Genomic DNA, 10,374 nt, shown 5'->3' on the forward strand with positions numbered 1-10,374 from the left:
AAATTGTCACGACCCAACCCCGTAGGCCGCAACTGGGTTCCGACCTGGACCCTCTCATGCGTATTTATCAACTACACTTAAGTTGCACCGTGTGTGATGTGATACTATATACAAAAACCCTAATAGTTTAAAACTTTTTCATGTACATGTTGCCTCTTTCATTTGTATCATATCATGAAAGGGCACGCGAGCCGACAAGGCTGCTATAACAAAAACCTTCCCAACATATCGAATAGGCAACATCGAAACTAACTCATAAATAACCCACATATACATTTGTCTACAGACCTCTAAGAATAGTAACAACAACATATGGCGGGACAAGACCCCCGTCGTACCCCTGAATGTACAAATATATACATTAAGTGACCAGCATCAAAATTTAGGCTCCAGAACAGTGAAGCACTTCCGACACAGCTGAGAGGAACTCCTACGTTGATGGATCTCCAGAATAAACATCTATACCTGCGGGCATGAAATGCAGCCCCCCCGAGAAAAGGGGGGTCAGTACGATATATGTACTGAGTATGTAAAGCATAACACATCGTAACTGAGATCATAACTGAAATAGGGATCCAGGGGATAAGTATAACAATTAACAATTTACTGTACCTGCACCTTAGGACACGTGATCCTATACACCATCATATACTGTGCCCGGCCCTCTAGTGAACTCAGTGTCATTATCATTACTTCATAATCACAAATCATCGTGTCATAATGCATTTCATTTCATCATATCATTGTATACGGTATCATACCATCGTATACGGTATCATCTTATCATGTATATCATCGTATTATACCCGGTTCACTACGGGGCTCAGGGTCATAATGTATTGCTTTAATCTCATATGCATGCCTATATAAAGTATCCGGCCCTTTAGTGAGGGACTCGGTGAATGGAGTGGTGTACGTCTATAGCGTACCATCATAATATACATATGTACCCGGCCCTCTAAGGAGGGACTCGGTGTTCCTTCCTTATTTCACCACATATACTATCATATTACTGCCGGCCCGGGACTCAGTGAATAATCGTATCGTCATAACATATAACATATATCACACCTCACGTACGACATCGTCTCCTCGTGCGTGGAACTATACACATCCGGCCTGGGATGCGGTGAAAGAAGCAGTAACACTGTGCACGATAACATATCCCGGCCCATCATGGGACTCGAGGAAGGATGGGTTACAGTATGCACGAGTAGAGTAGTGAGAAACCATATGCAACTAAGTCATTATCTAAGACTCGATGAAATAGTCAAGTGAACCGTCACCTGAAGACTGGGGAGTAATTATCCGAGGTATCCCTTTAGATGTCATTAGGGCTTATATCAGTTGGGGCTTCAAGGATCACAAACATGCATCAAAATAATGCCACATAATTCATGCAATCAGAAATATAGTCTATGCAATCAGAAGCACAATTTATCTAGTCAAAGACTCAACTCATGCAATCAACGGTATTTATCATTTCAGAGCCTCTAAAAAGATGAGCTGGTACCTCTACTTTCTATTCATTATATAGCAGGCTCGAGAATAGTAGTTTGACTACTTTCAGACTCTTAATGTTCAGGAGTGACTACAAGTCACGAGTTACAATCAGAGCTCATAAATGGAATTACCTCTAAACCTATATCATATACCATTTCACTTAAAGTTAAGTCATTCCAAAGGAAAGAAGAAATAGGCTTTACATGTACTAGTTTTCATCACATAGAAGACAAAAAGGCAATGACTCAGCTATTGCAGAAGTTCTAATACCAAGAAGTAAACAAGAGTCTCAACTCATACTCAGGGCTTTACGAATGGATTGAATCCCAAATATCGTATACATATCATTAATAACTTATATCTAAGACATGCCAAAAGAAAAGAAGAATAGTTCTACATATCTATTCCAAAAACACGCCAAAGGAAAGCTTCACATACCTTGTATGGACTTCTCTTAATCACGTCCACATCGTTGTCCTCGAAACCTATTTAACATGGAAGTAATGTAAGTATTAACAACCTTGGACTTTTCAGCAACTTAGACTACCCACGAGTATTCATAACATTCATCCCTTCGCTCGCCTTCTCGGCTAGTTCCTTAACTAGTTAGGATGTTAACGAAAATCGGCCAACACCTCCCCTATAATGTGCCCTATCCGAATTCCCAACCATGTCCTTAGCACCTGAATCCAACCAAGAATGCAACCACCAACCCATACATATACATATTACAACCAAAATTACACAATATAAACCCCCGACAATTAACTCGAAACTAAGATACCAAAACTAGAGTCTTTAATCTTTCTTTCGCGCATTCTTTAATTGCAAAGCGGAGGGTCATGTGGCTGAAACCAGAAGCTCCCACACCTCATTTAGATAACTTTTAGACCCTGCAACACGCCACAACACAACCAGCAGCAGCCCCTACGCGTACAACACCTTATTTCGACAACAACTTAACTATAACGATTCCAAATTCGTTTATTCCGAACGCTGAACTTTTCAAACCTTTTCCCCAACTTCCAGCAGCTCCTAAGGTGTGTAATACACCCTAATTTAACCTCATAAACTTCAAATTAGAGGGGAAGAACTTACCTTTCCCGAAATTGACTAAAACTTGCCGAAATCGCACCTCAGAATTTTATTTACGTGCTGAATCGTTGTGGCAGCTTGCTGTCTGATTTTTGCTGCACAAAATCCTAATTTTATACTACTAATACTTCCATATCATTGTATTATACGCTAATTAATTAATTTACGGAACAAAAATGGGACTTACCTATTTTGCTCCCAAAGCCGTCGCAATTTTCTCTCCTTAGCTTTAGGTTTTTTTTGTTCACGTTGCTGCTGGAAATTTTGATGAACAAGCTTTAGTTTGAGATACATATCACTTATATGGGTGGTCCCAAAGGGTGACATGTGTCATCCCCTAAGGATGACACGTGTCAAGCCATGATTGGCCACCGTGTCATGCTGCCAATTAGGGCTGCCACGTGGCAGCGGGGTCCACATCTCCCAAGCAGCTGCATCACCTACTTGACCCTAAGTAGGTGCATCACCTGCTTGCTTGAGGTGCTGCCACATGTCGCTCCTCCATTGGCTGCCACGCGTCGTCTTTTTCCCTTCCTCGCGGGTTCGTAATCTCGTCTTACTTTAAGAGCTCATGTGATCCGCACTACGTAAGCTTGGTATATCCTTAAGCAACTTAAGTGTATAAGACTCTTAACTTAGTGTCTTACATAGGTAAATCGAGTCCTACGACTCATTTCTTAGCCTCCAACTCTTTCCGGATTCTTATGACTCTATCTCCAACCTCCCTTCTCGCGAGGTATCACAATCTTCTTTCCTTAGAGTTGTTTGATAGTGTCGTAGCTTATCCGGCTCACATGATAGTGTCTAAGGAACTCAAGAAGATGTTCCGAGCTCAAGAGTACGGGGTGTAATAGAAATCCCATGCTGACTCCTAGTAATAAGACCGGTGGGTAGACTAGAGGGAGAGATGGGAGTGGGTGGAAGAGGAGAGCTAGGTGGAAGAGCAGAAGAAGACGCTGGGGTTGACCCAACAGGCAGCGAAGGAGCGATCTGCTCAGGTGAGGGGGCAGATCCACTGGCTGGGCACGACAGGATAAGCAGCAGTGTAGGAGGAAGGTAGTGATCCGGTGGGTTTGTGGAGGTAGTGGGATGACGAACCACATAGGGAGAGGGTCCATCATCTAAAAATTGGTATGCGTGATTTTGAAGAGTATGTAACTTGGAAAAAGGAAATTGCGTCTCATCAAATATTACATGACGGCTAATTATGATTTTTCAAGATTACAAATCAAAATATTTATACCCACAATGATGTGACAGATATCCCCAAAAAACAGACTGGGTTGATCAAGGTTGAAGTTTGTTCATGTGTGTGGAGGGAATGAGAGGATAACATAAACACCCAAACATACGAAGATGGGAATAAGAAGGATCCTTTCGATAAAGAATGCGAATAGGGGATTGATAGTTTATCAATTTATGAGGAAGGATGTTGAGGAGGTAAGTTGCCATTTGCAAAGCATGATGCCAAAAGTAAGGAAGAAGGGAAGCATGGGCTAATAAGGTACGGACAATTATATTTTCATATATTCTAACACGAGTATTCTCATTCCTAATTTTATTGCTCCTAATATAACTACACATCCATTTTAGCATCTTCATTTTTGCAAGTTGCATTTTCTGAACATGGAAGTTCTTGAGTGGATACACTCTACCCTATGCAATAAAGATGGTCTAACCACCAATAGAACTTACTTTTAAATTTATGTGGTTTATTTTTATCACACAAGACTTCGGATGCAAGCCTCCACTTCATCCATGCCGCACCAAATCGTTGGTGTCTCCACTTCATTGGATTACAAACCTAAGAACTTGAAACTTTCTCTCTTGGGGATAGTCTATCAGTCAAACCTCAATTTCACGTCTACCTCATGCATCACATTGCTGAATTAGCACTCTATATATTCTATTTTATTCCTGCTCAACCTGAATCCTTTAGACTCTAGAGTTTGTCTCCACACCTCCAATCTAACATTAACTCTGTCGTATGTCGCATCAATAACTACTATGCCATTTGCAAATATCATACACCATGACACTTCGTTCTTAATATACCACATCAACTCATCCATTACCAAGGCAAATAGGAACAAACTAAGAACTGATCTGTAGTGCAACTCCATCTTAATTGGAAAATGCTCCGAGTCTTCTCCTACTATTCTAACTTGAGTCTTGCCGCAATTATACACATCCTCTATCACCCTAATATAAGTCACTAGTACACCTTTATCATCCAAACACTTCAAGTGGACTTCCCTCACGATTTTATCATAAGCCTTTTCAACGTAAATAAACACCATATGTAAGTCCGTATTCCTTTTCCTATATTTCTCCATGAGCCTCCTCACAAGATGGATGACTTGAATAGTCAATCACCCTGTCTTGAATCCAGATTGATTCTCAGAAATAGACACACTTCTCCTCACCTTCATCTCCATCACTCTTTCCCAAACTTTAATAGTGTGGCTTAACAACTTGATACCCTTGTAATTGTTAGAATTTTGATATCACCATGATTCTTGTACAATGGAATCATTTTACTCCACCTCCATTTTTCAGGCATTTTGTCGTTTTAAAAATATCATTTAGCAACCCCTTCATACTTGTTTTATTTGTGCTTTCCCAAAATTCCACCGGAATCTCATTAGGTCCAGTCGCTCTTCCTCTGGTCATCCTATTAATAGTCTGTTTAATTTCCTCGAACTTAATACACCTACAATATACAAAGTCCAAAAGTCTCTTAGAGTGTTCCAAATCACCCAGCACAATATCTATGTCCCGTTCTTCGTTCAAGAATTCAAAAATAACTCTATTTTATTTAGTGTCCAAAATATAACTTCAATTCTCAAATAATATTTTTCACTTAATTTTTTTTTTTTTATGAATTTTTTACAATGAAACATAACCAAATATTTTAGAATGTATATGGGATCTTTTTGTAATACCCAAATAATTTCTAAACTCTTCCAATCGCTTCCATTACTTTGGTTTTTCTTCTTTTTTTCTACCCCCAATAGTTTCAGTCAAATATGCTAGGAAGAATAGACCCGAGAATTCATAAACTGGTGAGTAGGACAGCCATGGTGGGTACTGGTACTATTTATTATTTCATTCTCACTGCAGAAGAACCAAGTGTTCTCTACCCGGTAAATCTATAATTGCCTCCTTTAATGGCTTGTTGATGTTTTAATCTTGAATTTAACGTTTTTGGTTATTAGTTATATATTTTGTGTCTGAGTAGTTGATCGTGAGATGTAGTATTTGGTTTTTGAATGTAAAGGTGCGCTGGTGTGTAAGGTTTAGAAATCAAAAAACTTTTAACAAATAATGGATCAATTTGGCTTGACACTACAACAAGCATACAAAATGAAATTCAAAGTAATTTGGAAAAGAGAATACAGAAATGAAAGCAGTAACAACATTGAAATTAAACAAAATGGAGAGTTGTAAAGAACAGTAATGAAAACCAAATAATGCGATAATTGAAGCACAGAAAACACAAGTGATAACCGAAATCGAAAAACAAGAAACTATGAGAATAGTGCAAATACTGATGGTAAGAAAGTAGGTACAAGTGCGATCACCAAACCTATCAATTTGGCTTGATACACACACAAAAAAGTAAAAACATAATACATAAACAAACGCTCAAACTTGGCCTCAATTGACAAGTAAGCATACCAACTAATCTCCACTTAACAGTTGAACATTTCAACTTACAAAATGATTATCTTAGGCACCTCTAAATTTTATATGTCACATTAGCATTGGGTGTCCACAAAGCATAGTAGGAACGAGTTGGAGTGTTTAGTTGCCAGTTGATACCAAGTTGAGGTGTCTAGATGTGTACATTGAGAGATGGAGTGTTTACTTATCAGTCGAGGCCAAGTGAGTGTTTGTTTATGACTTATGCCAAAAAAATAAATCCCATTTTGTGGAAATTGGATTTTTTTATTACCGTAGTGTCCGGACCAGCTTTTGCATACCTCGACTAATTTTTTGAGATACCTATTACCTCCGACCAGCAACAAGTACCAGGTAAATCTGTCCACCAAGGCTAGGACAGATGAGAAGAATCACCTAGTGTTTTTGGTCTCTGTTGGGATTTGAATCTGAGACTTCATGATTTTCAACCATTTCATTGACTACTAGGCCACACCGTGTGGAAATTGAAATTATCAATTGTTAATAATCACATGTCTCCCAATAAGATGCCTCCGCTTACACCTGATTTCCTGCTGGTGAAAAATTTAGCCTTACTAGTTTCGCTTGATCCTGCATGTTTGGGGGTTCCTGAGAATTCTTTCCTGCTCTTGCCCTCTACATTCCCTTTTCTCCTTTGGTTCTTAATTAGCTTGTTAGAATAGAAAAATGTAGTGGAGTGAGCAAATACGTTGGTTTATTCTGAAACATACTGTAGGAACTTGGCAATTAGAATATTGTAGTAGTCTGTACAACAGCAACTACACCTGAATCCTAAGCAAGTCAAGGTAGATATATGAATCCTCACTGGTCATGTCGTTCCATTTAAGCTTATATCAGTCCCCAATATTTATTATACAAAAGAAATGGTACTGCAAGTTATCTATATTTTCTACTAGCAGGTAAATTTCTGACATGGACAAAAAACTCCTAGAAAGCATAAAGACTTAATGGAAAGCGTACTAACATAAATAAAACTTAATTCCAACTAGTTAGTACTACAAGTCGGGGAAAAGGAATTGCTTAAATAAGTATGGTCTTAGGATGTAAGCAGTTGAATTGAATTGAACAAATGCATGAACCTGGAAGGGCTATTTGACGGAGGTCACTATAAGTAGCACTGCATCAAAAGCTTAACAATTGTGCTTGAGAAAAGACGGTACTATATGCATCGTACTTTAACCAAATGAAGATATTCTAGATGTTTTAATGGGTTTTCAAGTTCAGAAAATTGAATTATACTTTCTACAGAACTGAACCAGCAATTGCTCAAAATCTTTTACTGTATAGGATATGCCTTATTGCCCATTCCTTTTTCATTCCTTATTATCTGAACCTTTTATTTTTGTTTCAATGGAGTTGTCATCTATCCACTTCCAACAACTATATGCACCTTTTGCACTTGTATCCACTACTCCAGTTATGCGCAGATGCATGGATCCCTGTCGGGAAAAGTGGAGCTTTACAGTTGGAAGTCTATTTCGTATATAGTGATTTTTAGTCTGTGTTGGGTAGCATTTCTTGGTGTAATCACATGCCATGTGGAAATTGTATGTTTGGAAGAATTTGTAAAGACTAAAGGCCGACTTCTTTTTTTCCGTTGTGTATTGTTTGCGAGAAACTAGCGTAGCCTCTCTTCACATGCGAAGAAGTAATGTTTGTGGCAGACTTGCTGCAAAACTTTGTGTTTGACCGTTGGAGCTATAAATCTCCTCGGTGATTATAGTTGCCTAAACACAATGTAGTCTGCATAATATCCCAACTTTATGTTTCTCTCGGCACTCATGTCCTAGGTTTGAGATTTACCTTATTGTTCTTATAGAACCCACAAAATATTTCATATTTCTTTTTTGCTTGTAGTAGTTTGGCTATTTAATTAGTACAATAGAAGAGTCTTTGAGTCTTTTAACAGATTTCTTAATTATATAGCTCGTTCCATACGAAAGTGCTGGTTATGTTCCTCATGCCATGTTGGACTATCTGTATCTTTTCCAACAATTCCATGCTTTTACAGTTTTGGGTAATTAACACTGTAGTGTAGAGTTTGTTTCCTGCCCTAGTGGAGTCCTCATAGAACATCAGGGAGATCCCCTTAGTTGTCGTGTGGTTGGTTGGTTTGTTAGGTTTCATGGAAGCCTTTTATACCTCCTAATATGACATTGAGAAAGACCATTTGAACCTCATTCAAAAGCAATGGATGTTTTGCATCACTTTGAAGCATTGCTGCCTATTGTTTTTTAAATTAACAAGAAAACTCCCCAGGCAATTATGCAGAAATGGTGACACAAAGTGAATTTCCTATCTCAGAATATTTCAGAACTTCAACTGTGCAAAAGTTTTCTTTCCATCGTCCTTTACAGATTCACCACCGGAATTTTGTTTTCTTCTTCTTCTTTCTCCGGTCGACAACTTCTCCTGCGATTTCTCTTTCTCTGGCGAATTTTTTTAGATTTTCAGGGTGTTGGAGGCCATTCTCTCCTTCCTTCTTCCTTGACTTTTCCGGTGAGACCCGTCTCTCCGGCGAAATCCTTCTTTTTTCCTTTTCTTCTTCTTTCAGATCTGTTTCCGGTGAACTTTCAGATCTGTTCAGATTCAGCGCCGTCCAGTGGTTTCCGGAGAGATCTTCCCGGCGAACTTTCCGGCGAACCTTCAGAATCTTTGTCACATCCTATCCGGGCCAGGTTCTATCTTTCCTCTCCTCAACTGATTATTTGTTCTCCCATTTATATTGTAGTATCACTTTCTTATAGTTTGATTACTGTTCTTCTTTCGTAGTTCTTACCATTAGTGTCCTAGTTATTGTTCTTCATTTTCCTTCACTTAATGTTTAGTGTTCTTGATTTGCCTATTAGCTAGTGTGTGTTGTCTCTCTATTATACATTCTACATTATTAATTATTATCTCGTTGCTTGTATTTTTTGGATTTATTTGTTATCAGTTTTTCACTTTGTAGTTCATATCATTTTAGTGGCTTTGGTTACTGATGGTGAATAAGGGTCATGTCCTCAATTGGGGTTGAAGGCGAGGGGAAATAGTAGTAAGTGGGAGACGCCTTTGTAAGTTGAGAATGGAATCGTGGATCATAGGGTAACTTACATAAAAGTCCATAGAGCTAGTGAAGAGTCTTAAGAGAAGAACGATTAATATAACATGTGTTCAGGAGACTAGATGGGTAAGTTCCAAAGCTTGGGATGTGTTGGGATTTAAATTATTGTACTCAGGAGGCTCAGAAGATAGGAATGGAGTCTGTATTCTAGTCGACGCGGATCTTAGGGAGTGTGTGGTGGAGGTGAAAAGGATCAGTGATAGGATGATGTTTATTAAGGTAGTTATAGGCAGGCTTATTGTGAACGTTGTTTGTGCGTATGCGCCCCATGTGGGCCTAGAGGAAGAAGTCAAAAGGCTCTTTTGGGAGGATTTGGATGAGGTAGTGAGAGGTATACCGAGTACTGAAAAGATTTTCATTGGTGGAGATTTCAATGGTCACATCGATACAACTTCTAATGGTTTTGATGATGTCTATGGAGGCTTTGGTTTTGGGGAAAGAAATGGCAGCGGGGTATCTCTATTGGAGTTTGCTAAAGCTTTTGAGTTGGTCATTGCTAACTCGTGTTTTCTGAAGAGGGATAATCAATTGGTCAACTTTAGTAGCACGGTAGCTAGGACTCAGCTTGGCTATTTACTCCTCCGGAATGGTGATAGAGGCCTTTGTATGGACTGTAAGGTTATTCTGAGTGAAAATATTACTACCCAACTTAAACTTTTGGTGATAGGCTTGGCGATTAAGAGGGATAGGAGAAAGAAGTCCCTTTATGACCGATCGAAAATTAGATGGGGAGCCTAACTCCCTCCTTTTCTCGGGAGATGGGGGAGAAGTTGACTGATTTAGGGGTCTGGAGTAGTAGCGGGGATGTGAACAACATGTGGGACATGACAGCTGGTTGCATTAGAAAAGCAGCTACCGAGGTTCTAGGGGTATCGAGAGCAATCTTTGGTGGTCGTCAAGGAGATTGGTGGTGGAATGGAGAAGTACAAGGCATAGTGAAAGTCAAGAAGGTTGCCTATACAAAGTGG

Source organism: Solanum dulcamara, chromosome 12 (genome assembly GCF_947179165.1).
Source record: "Solanum dulcamara chromosome 12, daSolDulc1.2, whole genome shotgun sequence".
Taxonomy (NCBI): domain Eukaryota; kingdom Viridiplantae; phylum Streptophyta; class Magnoliopsida; order Solanales; family Solanaceae; genus Solanum; species Solanum dulcamara.